A 19270-nucleotide genomic window follows, 5' to 3' on the forward strand; every position below is an offset into this window, starting at 1 on the left:
CAACTACAGCAATATGGGATTGGCAGACAACTGTTGCACAACTCCTAGTGAGTTACAGCCAGCCTCTTCCCAAGCCATCCTGCTGCCCAGTGTAATTGGGATACTCGCTGAATAAATCCCTGCAGGGGACAGCGGGACTGAAGGGCAGAATTTCAGACAGCATTTCTTCTGACATACTCTCTGTCTCCAAAAAGCCCAGGCAGATTTCAAATCTTGGTCCTCTCAGCTTTTCCGTTGGTCAGATTCTCCATCGGCTCTTAGAATCATGAGATCAAGAGCACAGTGCAGTCTCATGAAGAAATGACAGGCTGAGGCAGCCATTTTGGAAGGGCTGCAGATCTCCTAATAAGTCAGCAGTATCCTGGCTCCACCTTGTGGCAGGCATGGAGGTAGGGGGTGACTGTACAAAGAGCAAAGTATGAGGGTACTATATATGAGAAAAAAACAAAACCGGGCTTCACCCCTAACCCTCATTCCCCCTTTTGTTTGTTACACAATTACATTCCCTCACAAAATCTCCAATTGCTATTTAAATTTCCTGATGTGAGTTCGTAAGAGTGCCTTGCCAGTGTTTTCAGCCTTTTGATCAAAGCATGAGGTGAGTGAATGGTAGCGTTTTTACGTAATGTGTAAGATAATTGAATAATGAATGCTAACAAAAGATGAGCAAATGGACAGTAGATGGGGGTTCAAGCCTGGACAGATGGCACTGCAGCTCAAAAGTTTCACATCTGCACCAATTCATCTCCTTCGTACATCCATTACCGTGACATCGATTCAAGAAAGGCCTCTACCAGTTAGCAGCTGCGTCCGGATGCATTTCAGAAATCAAGCCCGAGACTGAATCAAGCGGATTTATTGAAACATTTACCTCAGGATAGCTGCTTCCTTCTTTCAGAGTCTGCCTGTGTGGAACCCAGGAATCTGTGATCCCTAGCAGTTGGGTGACTCCATGCAGAAAACCTGAGGCAGGGGATAAACAAACTGAACTGGCAGGAAGCACAAACAACTTTCTGTGGATAAAAGTACGCATGCGCTGTGGAGCGACACCCTTAATTTTACCCGGATTGAGCAGAGGCATTCCTGGGGGCGAGGGGAGGGCAGGGAGAAGGTAGGGCACGGCCGGAGCGAGAAGGGCTGTGGGCCGGGCCTGGTGCTGAGAAGTAGGAACGGGCTTCTTGAGACTGAGACTTGTAACACTCGCAGTGAGGGGATGGCATTCCCAGAGGTGAGGGCAGGGAGTGAGGAAGGGGATCACAGTCAGGAAGCTCAGGACTGTGGTTTAACATGCACAAAAAACAGAGTGTGCTGTGCACGGAAGTCCTAGTGGGCATGCTATACTGGTCTGAAAAGATATTAGCATGCATATGCCAGCAGTAGGGATGTGAATCGTTTTTTGACGATTTAAAATATCGTCCGATATATTTTAAATCGTCAAAAATCGTTAGAGCCGCGATACAATAACAATTCCCCCGATTTATCGTCAAAAAATCGTAAATCGGGGGAAGGGGGAGGGGAAGGGGGAGGGCGGGAAAACCGACACACTAAAACAACCCTAAAACCCACCCCGACCCTTTAAAATAAATCCCCCACCCTCCCGAACCCCCCCCAAATGCCTTAAATTACCTGGGGTCCAGAGGAAGGGTCCCGGTGTGATCTTTTACTCTCGGACCTCCGGTGCTTGTAGAAATGGCGCCGGCGCTACCTTTGGTTTTTCCATACGGAAAAACGATTCGCGGCAGGAGATCGCTCCCGGACCCCCGCTGGACCCCCAGGGACTTTTGGCCAGCTTGGGGGGGCCTCCTGACCCACACAAGACTTACCAAAAGTCCAGCAGGGGTCCGGAATGACCTCCTGCAGTCGAATCGTGTTGTCTACGGCCGGCGCCATTTTGCGCAAAATGGAGGCGCAAAATGGCGCCGGCCGTAGACAACACGATTCGACTGCAGGAGGTCATTCCGGACCCCTGCTGGACTTTTGGCAAGTCTTGTGGGGGTCAGGAGGCCCCCCCCAAGCTGGCCAAAAGTCCCTGGGGGTCCAGCGGAGGTCCGGGAGCGATCTCCTGCCGCGAATCGTTTTTCCGTATGGAAAAACCAAAGGTAGCGCCGGCACCATTTCTACAAGCACCGGAGGTCCGAGAGTAAAAGATCACACCGGGACCCTTCCTCTGGACCCCAGGTAATTTAAGGCATTTTGGGGGGGGTTCGGGAGGGTGGGGGATTTATTTTAAAGGGTCGGGGTGGGTTTTAGGGTTGTTTTAGTGTGCCGGTTTTCGATTTACACGATTTTCACGATATTTAAAAAACCCAAACGGCGACGATCCGATTCCCTCTCCCTCCCAGCCGAAATCGATCGCTAAGATGATCGATCACACGATTCACATCTCTAGCATGTATTCGCATGGAAATGAAGGCATGCCAGAGTGCACTAGTTTGTTATGTTCTCCTCCATGTCCTATTTAGCACACACACACTGAGGTCTAACATTTAATGCCTGCCTCAGCTCAGGTGTGCAATTGATAGCATGCATACATCCTGATTCAAGAGCAAACTAACAGCATACATTGGGAGCTACTGATGGAGATGAGGCTGTTAGAACAAGGGATATTGTTAAAAGTGTGGCGTAGAGTATAAGAGAGAGATCGTGAAGAAGGAGCATGTGAGACAGAGAGAGAAGGACAGAGAGGAAAGATCCCCAATCGACCACTTGAAAAAAAATTTCACATTTTTATTTTAGATGAGAAACTGTATTTTCAAACCAAAGGTGCACAATTTTTTTTTTTTAATATTGTTTTACACCACACAATGTATAAGGCAGTGTTATGACTAGTACAAATAAAGTTCTACTTAAATGCTATGGTTGTGCGGAAACATTACACTGATTTATATGATCTGCATGATTTCAGATAGCACAGTCTGCGGGACAGGTGCTGCAATGGAGACACAATTGTAACTGTTGAGCTATAAGTCCTTCTCGGAAGGCATTGAATGGGAACTAGGACGGATTCTCATGAGACCATCTCTTCTCACCCAAGGCTGGATGCCCCTCTCCTGTCTATCCGTGGTCCTCTGAGATGGCCACTTCTCAGTGGCTTGGATGGAATGGACGGGGGAAGAGTGGGAAATAGTGCACCCTCTGGTTTTGTCAATCACCTGACCTTGCCGTCAGCACACCATTGCTATCCCAGCACTACATGGGGCTCACAGAGGGAAGCTGTCCAGATTCCAATGTCCTTCTGATTTTCCTCTCTGGTGGCAATGGGGTGGATGTGCTGGTGCTGCTCAAGGCACCTCCTGATGCCTGTCCTTCTCATCCTCGGCAGGTCATCTGCAGTTCATTCTTTTGGTCTGGTTTCTCCACTCCAGGAAGTCTCTTCTCTTCCTCTCCTGAGGTCCAGAAACTCTCCAGCTTCTGCCCTGAATAGCAATAACCAGCCCTGTCTGCCAGTTAGCAGCAAGGGGGCTGATCCATGAGACAAGAAAGGGCTACACATGCTGAATTTCCTGTGTTCACTTATGTAGCACACAGGCACTGTTATTGCATAGAAGCCAGAATTGTATGGAATACTGTGCAAGCAACATTAATATGCTATTAAGGCTGTGTTTTTTTGCTCATACAAGCTACACTGTAGTACATCGCTCATTAACTGTCATTTTAGCAAGCACATAATATTTTTGCCAACACACATGCTAAAACTTTTTAATGCAAATTTTAGTGCATTGGCCCCATAATTATTTTTTTCCTCTGAGCCCGTTTGCAAGACTGGATTGTAAGAGCCTAAAGTTTGGTTTTACTAGATACCCACCCATTGTCCTTTTCATAATGTATTTGGTTTCATTATTTTAATCCTCATATCTTTAATCAGCCCTAAGGTGGAGCTGAACTCATTAAGCAACTTAGTGTTGATTCAGATGTAACGAACATGAAAAATGCTTTTTCATTAGTTCCCATTGGCTTCATTGTTTCAAGACTTCAGTGCCCACAGATAATAAGGAAATGAATGCAAACGGGGCCCTTACTCAAAAGGACATTCTATCAAGAACATAGAAGGGGTGGGGAGAGACAATTATGTTCTTTTCAGCAAAAAAAAAAAAAAAAAAAAAGTAGATTGAACCTTGCTGCTAAATGGATATTGTCTAATTATGGAATGTGAAATGCCCAGGCTAAGTCTACTATAATCAGTTCTTTGTTCTTAGCAGACAGTATAAGGGCTAATCAGTTTTGCAAATTATCAGCAAGTGCAATTCAAGGTTAGCATTTATTACCAAGTTTGTATAAATCGAAATGGTATACACATCAGTGTGTATGCAACACATGATATACTGCGGTGCTATTGCAGGATATCATCGCAGCGAATCTTCAGTGAACTGAAATTAATGTGGCACAGCACATAGAAATAGGAAATAGGAACAAACTAGGCAATGATCCAGGATGAAGGTTAGGAACTTTGTAATTTTTGGGGGTTGGTTGAAAAGGAACCTTGCTTCTAGATTTCATGCTCTCTTCCCTCCACTGTGTAATAAAACATACATAAGGGCAATGCGTTTCTGTAGCTGTTCATTGCAGCTTTTTATTTATTTTTTTTTTTTAGCAAGCCAAATTCATCAGGCCAGGACATAAAGCCTGGTGCAGGGCCTGCGCTTCAATTAGACAAACTAGGGAGTCGCCTAGAATGCAAAATTTTGGGGGTGGCAGAATCCTACCAGCATCCCCGAGAAATGCTGTGCCAGAGCCCCTACTGCCAAAGAAGGGAATGCTGTGCTGGACCCACTGCTGCCACCAATAGGTAAATAGGGGAGGGAGATTGCATTACAGAAGGTTTACCTAGGATGCCAAATACTCTTGTACAGGCCCTGATGCTGTGGCATTGGACCTAACCAAAAGCAATTTAAATCTCTGCACGTACTTTCTGACACAAGTTTGCACCTGCGTTGTACATGCATGTGGGATTTTCGAAAGGAAAGTCTGAGGCAGTGGGATCCTCAGGGTAGCTGTTTATTGCCCTCTCAATGACTGATCTGTCCAAATGTTAATGAGAGGTGTAGTTTAGGATGGGGGGGGGGGGGGGGGGGAGGGGGAGTGTCATCAAGGTGAAAAACCAAGACATTCAGATTAAACAGGCTAAACTGGGGACATTTTCGGCAAGCATCACAACGAGCCCCTGAGCCTTTATAGATGATAAATCCAGACTTTTTTTTTCTTAAGAATCTTACCCTGAAATTTGCCTTTTCATTTCCATTCAAAACCTTATTTTGTAAAAAGCATTCCCATGGGGTTCTTCTCCACCTCCCAGTGTGGTGCTGATTTCTGATAACAAAACCTAAGAGTTGCTCTTCTGAAATGTGCACCGTACTTAAAAATCTGATTGATTGGAAAGCTGAGTGGAGCTGCCCCCTCCCCCCTGGGGTGAGTAGCTGCTCAGCGTCTGACGTTCTGAAAACTCTTGGACATGCACCGGTTTGTTATGGGCTAAGTGTGCTTCTTTCATACATTTTAAACATATAAAAAAAATAAATAAAGGAAAATCTGGAATAGTCAAACCACTTAAGATTAAACTGACATTTCTATACAGGGCTGCCATGAGCTTTCCGCTTGCCATGATGAACTGCAAGGACTTCGTGCCCTATGTACTAAAACTTTTAGATTAAAAAAAAAAACCTGTTTTGCAAGTGAGAGCTAAAATTGGGGTGGACAGTTTTCAGAGATTTTTCCCTGTTTAACCGAGCAGTTACCTGGGTAAATTCCTCTGGCTGAAAATCACCTGGTTTTTTTCAGTGGCTAAAATGTGCTGTGAAGCACACGATAGCAATGACGAACCATGGGATACCAGCACTATTCATGGTTCAGAGCAGAGCGGATCAGTATTTTCTTGGTTTGCAGCAGATAGTAATTGAGATCTGGGAAAATCGTTGGACAGCTTGGGTTTGTTGCACAAGTTTACAGTGATTTCAGTGTGACCGAAAGCCTGGTGAGCCTGCAAGCATGGTTTATTTTTGCTCAGTTGTGGTGGTTGATTTATCCTGGGTGTCAGGGTTGGACATTCGCCACACTGACTAGCAGTGCATGCTAACCCATAAAACTGGCACAGGGGGCCCCCACAGCCAGTCGGGTTTTCAGGATCTCCACAATGAATATGCATGAGATAAATTTGCATATACTGAATCTCCATGGTATGCACATTTATCTCATTCATTCATTCATTGTGGAGATCCTGAGAACCCGACTGGCTGTGGGGTCCCCAGGACACTTTTGAGAAGCCCTGCTGTATCATCCCTACGCTAATAGTGTCTGTGGTCAGTAGCATGAGACGGCTAAAAAAAAATGTGTAAATGCTAAACAGAGCCCGCACATTCCTCTCTTCCTCATAACTCAGCCCCCTTGTTGTAAGTCTGTATAAAAATAGGTCTGGCACGTGGGCCTGGTTGTCACTGCTCAGGGCAGAAGTGGGAAATCATCTGGACCCCAAAAGAGGAGGTGGAAGAAGAGAATTTACATCTGCAAGAGTTAAAACCAGACTTAAAGCACTTATCTCCGATCTCTGGCATCAGAAAGTACCAGCCCCAGCACATTCATTTCACTCACACTGCTAGACCTGAGTCAGAAGGACATTAGCATTTCACTAATCCCCCTCCAGACACCCCCCCCCCCCAATACCCTATGAGCAACCTGGAGTGTTGGGGCAACAAAGACAGATGCTGTACATGCTGAAGCCTCAGAATACCTGTAGATCGGCAGACCAACAACATCAATGAAAGCAATGGCTATCACCATATGCCAGTATTACAATTTCAGTCAACTAATCTCACTATTGTTAACACCCTGAACGCTGTTCTCCTCTTCTCTGGTGTCTACACCACCCAAGCCACACAAGGCCATGATGGAAAGGCTGGAGAGGGGGCATTCAACCGTGAGTGGAAACCATCCCTCCCAGGGCCCACTCGATGCCTTCTGTGAAGGATTTATCATCACTGGAAAACCTGCCTTGCAGAATAATATCCTCTGAGACCCTGCAGGACATTGAATACATGCAGTGTGATGTTTCAGTGCAATCAAAACATTCAGTTGGAACTTGTGATGGGCCTTTAATTGCAATAGTTACTATACTGTGATTTATACTGTATGACAGGAGTTGCCAACTCTGGTCCTCAAGAGCTACCAAAGGCCAGGTTTTCAAGATATCCACAGTGAACATACATTAGATTAGCATACATGGAGGGAGTGCATGCAAATCTATCTCATGCATATTTATTGTGGATATCTTGAAAATCAGGCCTGTTTGTGGCTCTTGAGGGCTAGAATTGACCACCCCTGCTCTATGTAGTGTATAACAATGTTTGAAAAACTGTTGTCATAGATGAACTATTAGTTTGAAAATATATTTTCTTGTCTACATAAATATGATTTTTTTTTTAATCGCTCAAGTGTGTGTTCATTCCTCTCCTCTCTCGCCTCTTCTCTGCCTCACTGTTTCCCCTTCCTCCATCTCTCCAGTTTCCCCTACTCCACACCTCCTACCTCTCAGCTGTAATAGCCCTAATAACCCCAAATGCATCCTGTTAGCTGAGCTCTTGAAATAGTGTGCAAGGTAAAAAAAATGTACCTGATCAGAGGCAGGTGTTAAATTTTAGGATTTAGCAAGTGTGAGGTAGGTAGCTGAGGGGAGGAGAGCATCTCACACTGTTTAACACATTTATTTATTTATTTATTATTTTTATATACTGGCATTTGATCTCAATTGAGATATCACACTGGTTTGCATTCAGGTACTGTAGGTATTTCCCTATCCCCAGAGGGCTTACAATCTAAGTTTTGTACCTGAAGCAATGTAGGGTAAGGTGACTTGTCCAAGGTCACAAGGAGTGACAGCAGGACTTGAACGCTGGTCTTCTGGTTCATAGTCCACTGCTCTAACCACTAGGCTATTCCCCCTCCCCATGCATGCTAAAGCATCTTCTGTCTTTGCCATCTGATGTTGCTTCATTTATGTCAGCGTATATGCTAATTCTAGATTGTAAATGTCACATCTTTTCCACACTGGTGTAGTGTGCACTTAAGATCTTTGTGCATACCATACAAGTTTTAGTGCACAGTTCCCTTAGTGTCAACTAGGTGATTGATGCTCTGCTTTTATTCAAGTGCAAACAAAAGCCATTGTCTCTAGTCCAAAACCTATTCATAATCCACTTTAGCAGAGCTTGCAATACAGATATACCTCCTTTCTTTGTGCAAATATTCTGGCTCTACACTAGGTGCTGTGGTTAAAGAAGACAAAGGGAGACCCATTAGCCTGCCTCCTGGGAAGCTCCTAAAAGGCTGTCAATAATTGCATCTGAGTTTCATAGCAATGTTGTTCATATTACGACCTGATATCATCTCTCTAATGTAAGTGCCCGCAGGGGTTTGACTGTGGGTTTTATTTTGATCGGTACTGGCAGTGTGAGGAATGGCAGTGGAATTGGGGAGGGAAGGTTACACAGATCAAGCACTTCTGTATTGCACGTGAGTCTAAATATATATGGTCTTACAGTTCAAAGGCAATGAAGTACTAGAACCTAGAGGATTCATTGCCTACTAGCTGTTAAATAGTCCATCGGTTTTAATGAACTATGGACACAGCTTCCAGATGGTCTGCTGAGATGCTGAGTACTCATGGACCTTGTACTAAGTTTTTTTGAAAGAGAAATCTGCCAAGGGTTAAAAGCAAAGTACCCATGGAATTGTGCACCTGTTTTTGTTTTTTTTGTGGGTAAAATTTCTATAGAAAATAGCACACACAGATTTGCAATTACAATCCATGTATGCAATCTTCCAGTTCTAACCCAAACAGCCCCCTTCCCCCGGAATACCTCCCCTTCACCTCCCCAGCCAAGAAGATGCATGGCATGCAGCCCCGCATGTATGTTTAGTTGGATTGAATCAGGACAATTTTCAAAAAGTCATATACTCAGTTGAATGGCTTTGAAATTTTCCATCTCTATCAGGGAGAGGACATTTTACCTTCCCAGTGGAAATACATCAGTCATACATGTATCTAATTAACCTAGAATCCCTCAATTTTCACAGCATTTGCATTGCAGCTGTGAGAATCATTATCCTCATTTTCTGTGGAACATTTTAAATAATTACACACACACACACATACACATCACACTCACCTCACACACGCACACACACACCCCTTGCTCTTTCTACATAGGGACCTATGTCCTACATGTTTTGGTGCACTCTCAGGCTCTTAAGCATGGACCTGGAATAGTAGGCTATGTACTGGGCCCTTAGCTTGCATGTACATCAGAACTAAACAGTGAATGATGGTAGATAAAGAGCAAAATGGTCCATCCAGTTGGCCCAGCAATTTTTAAATGTATTTATCTTTTTTTTCAGTTTACTTTTAGGGTAGAAGTAACTTCTGTTCCATGCAGACCACCCCCTTCTATTAAGGGTAGTAGCAACTGCTGCTCCATTCAGGCCACCCTCAAGCCTCTGTTGAGGGCAATTGCAATTACTGCTTCATGCAGGTCAATCCCAAGCCTGAATGTACACTAATGATGTAGTAAAGAAAAAAGTACACCATTTCTTCATTTACATTCTCTAACCAGCAGGGATCCTGGAGGGTGAATGGCTAATGTGCATGGACTGGAAGAGGGACCTTGGGGTGATAGTGTATTGACAATCTGAAGGTAGCAAAACAATGTGACAAGGCTTCAAAGAGAGGAATAAGTAGCAGGGAAAAGATGATAATACCCTTGTACGGGTCCTTGGCGAGGCTTCACCTGGAGTAATGTGTTCAGTTATGGAACCCGAATATCAAAAAGGATAAGGACAGGATAGAGGCAGGTCAGAGAAGGGTGACCAAAATGGTGTGGGGATCTGTATCGGAAGATTTATGAGGAAAGGCTGAAGGATCTAAACATGTGTGCCCTGGAAGAGAGGAGGGGCAGGGGAGATATGATACAGACCTTCAGATACTGAAAGGTTTTAATGATGCACAATCTTTGAACCTTTTCCATTGGAAAGGAAATTATAGAGCTAGGGATCATGAAATGAAAATCCAAGGGGGACAACTCAGAACCAATACCAGGAAATACTTCTTCATGGAGAGGGTGGTGGATGCCTGGAATGCCCTTCTAGAAGGGGTGGTGAAGATGAAAACAGTAAATGAATTCAAAAGGGCATGGGATAAACACTGTGAATCCCTAAGGACTAGGGGTTAAGAACATAAGAAATTGCCACTCTGGGTCAGACCAAGGGTCCATCAAGCCCAGCATCCTGTTTCCAACAGTGGCCAATCCAGACTACAAGTACCTGGCAAATACCCAAAAACTAAGTATATCCCACGCTTACTGATGCCAGTAGTAGCAGTGGCTATTTTCTAAGTCAACTTGTTTAATAGCAGGAAATGGACTTCTCCTCTAAGAACTTATCTAAACCTTTTTTAAACCCTGCTACACTAACTGCACTAACCACATCCCCTGGCAACAAATTCCTGAGTTTAATTGTGCATTGAGTGAAAAAGAATTTTCTCCAATTAGTTTTAAATGTGCCACATGCTAACTTCATGGCGTGCCCTCTAGTCCTTCTATTATCCGAAAGAGTAAATAACCGATTCCCCCTTAGCCAACTCTTCTCCAAGCGGAACAGCCCTAACCTCTTTAATCTTTTCTTATAGGGGAGCATCCCCTTTATCATTTTGGTCGTCCTTCTCTGTACCTTCTCCATCTTCTTGAGATGCAGCGACCAGAATTGTATACAGTATTCAAGGTGCGGTCTCACCATGGAGCGATACAGAGGCATTATGACATTTTCCGTTTTAATAACCATTCCCTTCCTAATAATTCTTGACATTCTGTTTGCTTTTTTGACTGCCGCAGCACACTGAGCCGAGGATTTCAATGTATTATCTACTATGAAGCCTAGATCTCTTTCTTGGGTGGTAGCTCCTAATATGGAACCTAACATTGTGTAATTATAGCATGGGTTATTTTTCCCTATATGAATCATCATGCACTTGTCCACATTAAATTTCATCTGCCATTTGGATGCCCATTTTCCAGTCTCACAAAGTCCTCCGGCAATTTATCACAATCCACTTGTGATTTAACTACTCTGAATAATTTTATATCATCTGCATATTTGATTACCTCACTCATCGTATTCCTTTCCAGATCATTTATAAATATATTGAAAAGCATGGGTCCTAGTACCCATGCTTTTCAATATATTTATAAATGATCTGGCACTCCACTGTATACCCTTTTCCACTGAGAAAATTGTCCATTTAATCCTACTCTTTGTTTCCTGTCTTTTAACCACTTTGTAATCCACGAAAGGACATAGCCACCTATCCCATGACTTTTTACTTTTCCTAGAAGCCTCTCATGAGGAACTTTGTCAAACGCCTTCTGAAAATTCAAATACACTACATCTACTGGTTCACCTTTATCCACATGTTTATTAACGTCTTCAAAAAAGTGAAGCAGATTTGTGAGGCAAGACTTGCCCTGGGTAAAGCCATGCTGACTTTGTTCCATTAAACCATGTCTTTCTATATGTTCTGTGATTTTGATCTTTAGAACACTTTCCACTATTTTTCCTGACACTGAAGTCTGGCTAACTGGTCTGTAGTTTCTTGGATCACCCCCAGAGCCCTTTTTAAATATTGGGGTTACATTGGTCACCCTCCAGTCTTCAGGTACAATGGATGATTTTAATGATAGGTTACAAATTTTAACTAATATAACTGAAATTTCATTTTTGAGTTCCTTCAGAACCATGGGGTGTATACCATCCGGTCCAGGTGAAAATGAAGAAAAGGGTGAATGGGGGTAACCTGCACAGAGCTGCAGTTACTACCCTTAACAGAAGGCAAGGAGATTACTCCCCTTAACCATTTAGCTTTAATGCTTATGATACAACTGCAACATCGCTCTTTGCTTCAAAGGTAGGGGAAAAAGAGTAATTGAATTCAGGCGACATCCAACACTGAGCTTTGACTTTTATGCAGACATTAGGGATAAAACACAGGACTGCTTCTACAGCCAAGTCCAAAAGCAAAGCATGTACAAGCAGCATTGTCTGAACTATCATGAAGGTTCCTCACCCTGTATAAACGTTGCTAACAGTAATTTTGTAATGGGTTTGACAGTTGCTTGGTTTGGATTTTAATTATTGCTACCCTTAGCATAAGGCTTGGGGGTAACCTGCAAGGAGTGGCAGTTACTACCCTTAACAGAATGCATGGGGACAACTTGCACAGAGTGGCAGTTACTACCCTTAGCAGACACATGGAGGTAACCTAAACGGAGCAGCAGTTACTATCCTCAACAGAAACATGGGGGTTGCCTGCACAGAATGACAGTTACTATCTTCAACAGAAACATGGGGGTAGCCTGCACAGAATGACAGTTACTATCTTCAACAGAAACATGGGGGTTACCTGCTTGGAGCGGTAGTTACTACCCTTAGAAACATGGGGTAACCTGCACAGAGTGGCCGTTACTACCCTTAACAGAATGCATGGAGGTAACCTGCATGGAATGGCAGTTTTTACCCTTAACAGAAACATGAGGTAACTTGCACGAAGCGGCAGTTACTACCCTTAACAGAAACATGGGGGTAAACTGCATGGAGCAGCAGTTACTACCCTTAACAGAAACATAGGGGTAACTTGCATGGAGCGGCAGTTACTACCTTAACAGAATGCATGAGGGTAACCTGCACGGAGTGGCAGTTGCTACCCTTACCAGAATGCATGGGGGAAACCTGCATGGAGCAGCAGTTACTGCCATGTGAAGCTTGCTGGGCAGATTGGATGGACCATTTGGTCTTTTTCTGCCATCATTACTATGTAATGTTATATGTTAGGTTTGTCCACACCCTTTTGAATTCCATTACCATTCTTGTCTTTGTGACCTTTTTTGGGAGGGCATTCCGTGCATCTACCATCCTTTCTGTAAGGAAATATTTCCTGATATTGTTCCTAAGGCTTACCCCTTGGACTTTCATATCTTGACCTCTTGTTTTACAGCTTCCTTTCCATCAGAAAAAATGTGATATTTTGTGCATCATTAATTCCTTTCAGGTATTTGAAGGTCTGTATCATATCTCCCCTGTCTCTTTTCTTCCAGGATATATATATATTAAGATCCTTCAGTCTTATCTCATATGGCTTTCCATGCAGATCCCACACCATTTTGGTTGCCTTTCTCTGGACCTCATTCTGCCCTTATTCTTTTTGATATGAGTTCTCCAGAACTGAACGCAGTACTTTGGACGAGGCCTCACTACTAAGCTGTACAGTGGCATTATCACCTCCTTTTTCCTGCTGTTTATACCTCTCTATACAGCCCAGCATCCCTCTGGCCCTAGCCACCACCTTGTTGCATTGTTTTGCCACCTTCAAATCATCAGATACCATCACCCAGTCCGTGCATGTCAGTATTTTCCCCCCAGCACTATGGTTCCTTTGGATTGTCATGCTCCAAATTCATAACTCTGTACTTCTTGGCATTGAATCCCAACTGCCAAACATCTGACCACTTCTCAAGCTTTCCTGGCTCACTTTTCATTCTCTCTACTCCACTCTGTTGCAGAACTTAGTGTCATCTGCAAAACAACAAATTTTAACTTCTAATCACTGCACAATATCACTCACAAAGATATTAAACAGAACTGGTCCCAGAACAGATCCTTGAGGAGCTCCACTTATCACTCTTCTCTCATCAGTACATGTACATTAACAACTACTCGCTGGCATCTGTCAGTCAGCCAATTTGTAATCCACCACGTTGGGATCCACTCCCAGGTTTTTCATTTTATGTAACCCATTGGATTGCCGATAGTTCATTATCCTTTCCTTAAGCAGTCTCTCCATTAATTTTCCCTCCACCAAGGTAAGACCAACTGGATTGTAGTTTCCAGCCTCCTCCCTGTTGCCAGTTTTGTGACGTGGGATCACAATCACGGTCCTCTAGTCCTGTGGCACTACTGTCTCCAAGGATCTATTGAATAGGTCCTTCAGCAGTCCTGCCAGCACTTCTCAGAGCTCTTTAAGTATCCTGGGATGTATCTCATCCAGCCCCATGGCCTTGTCCACTTTCAGTTTGCTAGTTCCTCCCAAACACTCTCTTCTGTAAATGGGGATGTATCTACACCACTCTCATCTGCACTCTTGCTAGACAGCAATGGTCCTTCTCCACTGTCTTCCAAAATGAAAACCAAACTGAAGTAATTGTTGAATACTTCTACGATTTCATCATCTTTCTTCATACCTTGCTCCTTCTCTCCTTTCAATCTTACAATGCTTCCTCTGGCCTTCCTCCTTTCTCTAATATATCTGAAAAATGTTTTGTCAGTATGGTGATCTTTTCTTCTACTTGAGATTTCTCCATCCTGATTTCTTTCCTCATTTTCCTTAACTTCACCCAATATTCTTGCTTGTGCTCTTCTTTTTGAGTTCCCTTGTACTTTATGAATGTCAATCTTATGTCTTTATTTTCTCAACCATTACTTTGGAGAGCCAAATTGGTTTTCTTTTTCTCTTACCTTCACTCTTTGTACATAAATGTTTGTCACCTTTGTTATAGCTCCTTTTATATTGGCTCACTGTTATTCCACTTCACTCATTTCCTCCTAGTCTTTTAGCTCCTCCTCAAGGTATGTAGTCATTTTATCAAAGTTTGTGTTTTTGAAATCCAGAACCTTGACCTTTGTGGGACTTCCCTTCTTTTTGGCTGTTTTATCCAACCATACCATCTGATGATCACTGATGCTCAGGTGGGCACCTACCTGGACATTTAAGATACTGTCACCATGTTAGGATCCTGCCTGTGGCTGGACCCGCAGGCAGTCCCCTACCTTTTCGCTGGACGCCAATGCCAGCCTTTCTTCTTCTGTGGCCTAGCGCCGCTGTCCGGACTGCTACAACTCCTGCTCGATGCGGCTGGAACCATTGTCGGGATCCTTGCCAGAGCAGCAGGAAGGGCCGCCGCTGTCGCTGCTGTTTGTCTGGCCTTCCACACGGCAGGGACACCACTGATGTCTTCAGCTTCCTCTTAGGCGGCAGGCGCGCTCCTCTTAAAGGGCCAGAGGCGGGAAAAGCCCCGCGGCCATCTCCAGTGATGTCATCAGTCTTTGCCTGGCCCAGCCTCAGTTCCTCAGTGCCTTTGAATCCAGTTTTCACAGTGTCTGTGGTCTTCTTCCCGATCCAGGTCCTCCGTGGTCTTCCTGTGCCTTCATGGATCTTTGTTCCATGATCATTGTATTTCTGAGCTTCTTCACCTTGATGTTTCTGGTCTTGTCCCTCATCGGAGCGCTCTCGTCGCTTGTTCCGTGCACCTAATGTTCCGGACATCCAGTTCTCCTGATGTCCAGATGTTCCATTTCCAGATGTCCAGATGTTCCGTGTCCAGAGGTACCATGTTCCTGATGTCCGATGTTTCTGTCCTTACTCTGTCCGTCTCGTCTTCAGCTCTTCATCCAATTCCTGGGTCCCTCTTCTGTTCACCTTTCCTGGTGTGCCATCATCATAGTCCATGACCAACCCATGGGGGCTGTGTAGGGCATCTTGTGGTACAAGGCCTTCTTCTCGTCAGCAGCGCAAGCCTCCAGAGGACTCCTGTTTTTAATGCCTAGCTTCTGAGTCTTGAATCCTGAGTCTTGAATCCTGCCCCTGGTCTTCGGAGCTCCTTGTGCCTGCTTCCATCCATGCCTAAGACTGTGTAGAGAGCGCCCCAGTGAGGCCTCTCCTGAATCTTCGTCATGTCTTGGCTTCAAGTTCCATTGCCTCATCTGCAGTCTGCTTCGCTTTCGGCATGGTCCGCAACCAGCCATGGACGGCTGTGTAGGGCACGCTGTGATGCAGCACTCACCCAGTACTTTCTCCTGAATCCTCGCCTGAGACCTCCTAGTAACCTGAATCCTATGAGTCCTCCGGGTATCCTGAGTCGTCTGAGTCTTGTCTGAGTCCGAGTATCCTCAGACTACGTCTGTCTTCTGAATATTCTGAGTCTTCGTCTGAGTCTTCTTGTTCCTGCCCTCAGCCTCCGTCTGGCCTCACGCACTCATCATTCCAAAGCGGTGGGTCCGGAAGGACTATCGAGTGGCCAGAGGGCTACTCTCGAGACCAGCATTGTGTTGCTGGGTCTAATTGGTACGTGTAGGTCCAGTGGAGGGCTGAGCCTGCCTTGTTCCAATTCCAGATATTCCTCACCTTGTCTTCAGCCCAGCCTTGCTCCTGCTCTGCCTGTGCTTGTACCTGCTCACCTCTCGTAGTATGTCTTGGGGCTCCTCCCTGAGCCACGCCATGATTCAAAGGCTCACAACCTCCTTTGAGATAGGACCGTGCCTCCGTGCTCCTAACAGGATCAGAAAGCCATGAGCTCGGTGAGCTGTGCCTGTGACGAGCTCCAATTCCTGAACATCATTTTTGTTAGCCTTGATTTTGCCCAGAATTTTTGCCTTAAGTTCCTGGACACTCTGATAACCCGTTTCTAGCCCAGAATTTTTGCCCCTAGTTTCCTGGACACTTAATATCTTGCTTTTAGCCAATTTATTTTTCTTTGCTGCTTGTCTCTCCTCTTCAGTTGTCTGGATCCCATTACCTGCAGGAGGTGCCCGCATCCAGATCTCCAAGTATTAGGATTCTTTAAAGTATGGTTGATCAGTTGGAGTAGTTGACCACGTGTTGGGTTTGTGGACCATTCAGCCAGCTTGAGAGCAGTTGGAACTACCAAGGGGAGACCCTTGGAAGGTGCTTGTAGCTGGTAGGCGGTGCAGGACCAGGAGACCAGTCTGAACCTTTACCTTTACCAGCCCTCGTCCCCTGCAGGTTGAGCCCTTGGGTGCCGGGGCTGGCAGGACCTGAGCAAAGGCTTCTTGGTGGATGGAGTCCTATTCATCTCTTACCAATACAAGAAGAAACACACATCAAGAAATACAAAATATCATTTTGCATTTCTTTCACAACTCTACATACAAGTACTCTTTATCTTCTATTCTCACCCAGCAGAACACTTGAGGATCAAAATCATTCAGATACTGACATTTTTTGAAAAAAATATTGCCAGTCCCAACATTCAGCTATTTATGTCTGAATATAGGAGTCAATTTTCAGACATATTTTGAGGTTGTGCCTGTAAAAATCAGCTTATCGTGAGAGGGCTCTATGCACAACAAGCAGATTTTCAGAAGGGCTGGAGTACACGCATGCAGTCTCTACCACACAGAAAAGTATGCTCATACAAAGAGGCATTAAGACAGCATTCCAGGGCAGGGTTTGGAAAAAATGTGCACTCTTATATATTTCAGAAACGTAGTATGTGCATATGTATGCTTTTACACCTGCTAATCAAGCCAGGGATATATTACATCTGACATCTTTTTTGTCTGCAGTTTTCGCATTGGAGAGTCTAGAGCAAGTAGTGAAGGGTGAGGGTGAACTGGAGAAGGTCTCAGCAAACTTGTGCTTGGGAGAAAGCACACAGGTATTTTCATAAGCAAGATATGCACATACATCAGACCAACTTTATAAAATACCTACCTCCATGCATAAAAGACTTATGTGCATATGTTACAATTATTTAATGCATAAGATTTATGCTCGTACTTTTTATAAAATATTTAGAAAAACTGCACACACCATTTCATTACAAACATTTGAGTGTACTGACATGAATGCATGTACTTTTCAGATGCAGATATATGTTATTTTATAAACTGTGTGTCAGGAGCTGCACATTTTATATAACACAAGCTTAACTTTAGATGTATTGACTTACATGCTGAGTTATGCATGCTGTTGAAAATTTTCCTCAAAGACTGTAGCAAACTGTCTGGCCTCAACCCAAAATCATTCCATCTGGCAGAGCCCATCCCTGCTGTGGTTCACACATGAATAGCATCCATTTGCATGTAAATAGAGGCCTACATGCTTTTATGGAACTAAAATCTGTGTTGCAACATTACACAGCGGAATTAGTCAGTAGGCGCATCGCTGCATGTTGTTGCAACCTTGTAGTGACGTGCAGCTAAAATCATTCAAAACACTTTTCCCTGTGTCTCCCAGTAGGATTATTTATTGAACTAGTGTGCAGGAGCTCAGAAGAACCCTCGGCTGAAATGCTGCCAACTCCCAGCTCTGATTCCGTCATTGATGCTGTCGGTTGAGATTAAGCACTGGTCCTAATGAATGCTGACAGCCATGGTCCTTAGGTATGGTCCTGCCTCTCCTGCTAACAAAGGAACTGAAATAGGAGGCATGCGAACGTAAAACAGGATTTCACATATGCACACACTTCTATTTGTATTCTTTTCCACCAGATCTCCTGTCATCTTATCATCCGACTTAACAAAATGTCCAAGAGAAGACTGACAACTCAACAAAAAGGCAAACTTGCAAGCTGATTATTACAGATTTGGTAGCAAAGTCAAAAGAAATATAATTGTGCTTTCTTGGGACAATCCAGTAATGCAGAGTTATTTATGCTGAACCAGGTCTTAAGAAAACTGGATTCTTTTGTGCATCATGATGAGTGTTATTAGGCCAGCAAAACGGTGCACTCTCAACTTCCATTGATTCTTAAATGTACGTAGAGTGAAATTCTGAGATGTGAAAGCATACATTAAGCATAAACAGTGTGTGTGTGTGTGGGGGGGGGAGGTCAGCATTTGTACACCTGTGGATATAAAAAAAAAATCAGTAATATTATGAACTGACTTTTGAGTTTGCTCAAAATAAAGTCTGACCTATATCTTCAAGAAAGAAAAAATGTGTTTCTCATTATGTGTTAATTCCAATGTGAATCATGGAATTTAATTGCAGCTGTTACTTACCTCAGTTAACTATCCTAGGGACAGGTGTGCAGAGGGTTTTCCCATTTTGACTACAGGAAGATGCTTAGCACATCTGGCTCTAGTGACCCAATAACTACTCCATTGCTATACATTGAAAATAAGCTATGAGGAAGACCTGCATAGAGAGACTGAGTGAAGAAGTAAAAAACAAGAATATCAGATAAGGAAATAAAAGTAGACATCAACAAGAGAATAACTAATGGCAGTGCAAAGGAAATGCTGGATGACTTCTGCCAAATGTTCAGCAGGATAAACTTCCCATGAAATATTATCACCTGAATGTATCCAGCTACTTGTAATCAAATAACTTTAAAACCTAACTGGCTATGTCTGAATATAAGTGGTTAGGTTTTAAAGCTATATGGGTATAAGTACCCAGATAACGTACTACTTAATCGTGGCAAACAAAACCTTTTTT

The 19270-nt window shown here is 43.9% G+C and overlaps 1 long non-coding RNA gene across 1 annotated transcript in view; it reads left to right on the forward strand.

Moving 5' to 3' along the window:
• Window positions 1–18613, forward strand: part of LOC115096084 — a 57599-nt gene extending 38986 nt beyond the window's left edge. Inside the window, exons 2-4 of the long non-coding RNA XR_003857953.1 lie at window positions 17392–17483; window positions 18068–18210; window positions 18319–18613. This is a non-coding gene — a long non-coding RNA (uncharacterized LOC115096084). The remainder of the gene's footprint in view (window positions 1–17391; window positions 17484–18067; window positions 18211–18318) is intronic.
• The last annotated feature ends 657 nt before the right edge of the window (window positions 18614–19270 follow it).

Source organism: Rhinatrema bivittatum, chromosome 7 (assembly GCF_901001135.1).
Source record: "Rhinatrema bivittatum chromosome 7, aRhiBiv1.1, whole genome shotgun sequence".
Lineage (NCBI taxonomy): Eukaryota > Metazoa > Chordata > Amphibia > Gymnophiona > Rhinatrematidae > Rhinatrema > Rhinatrema bivittatum.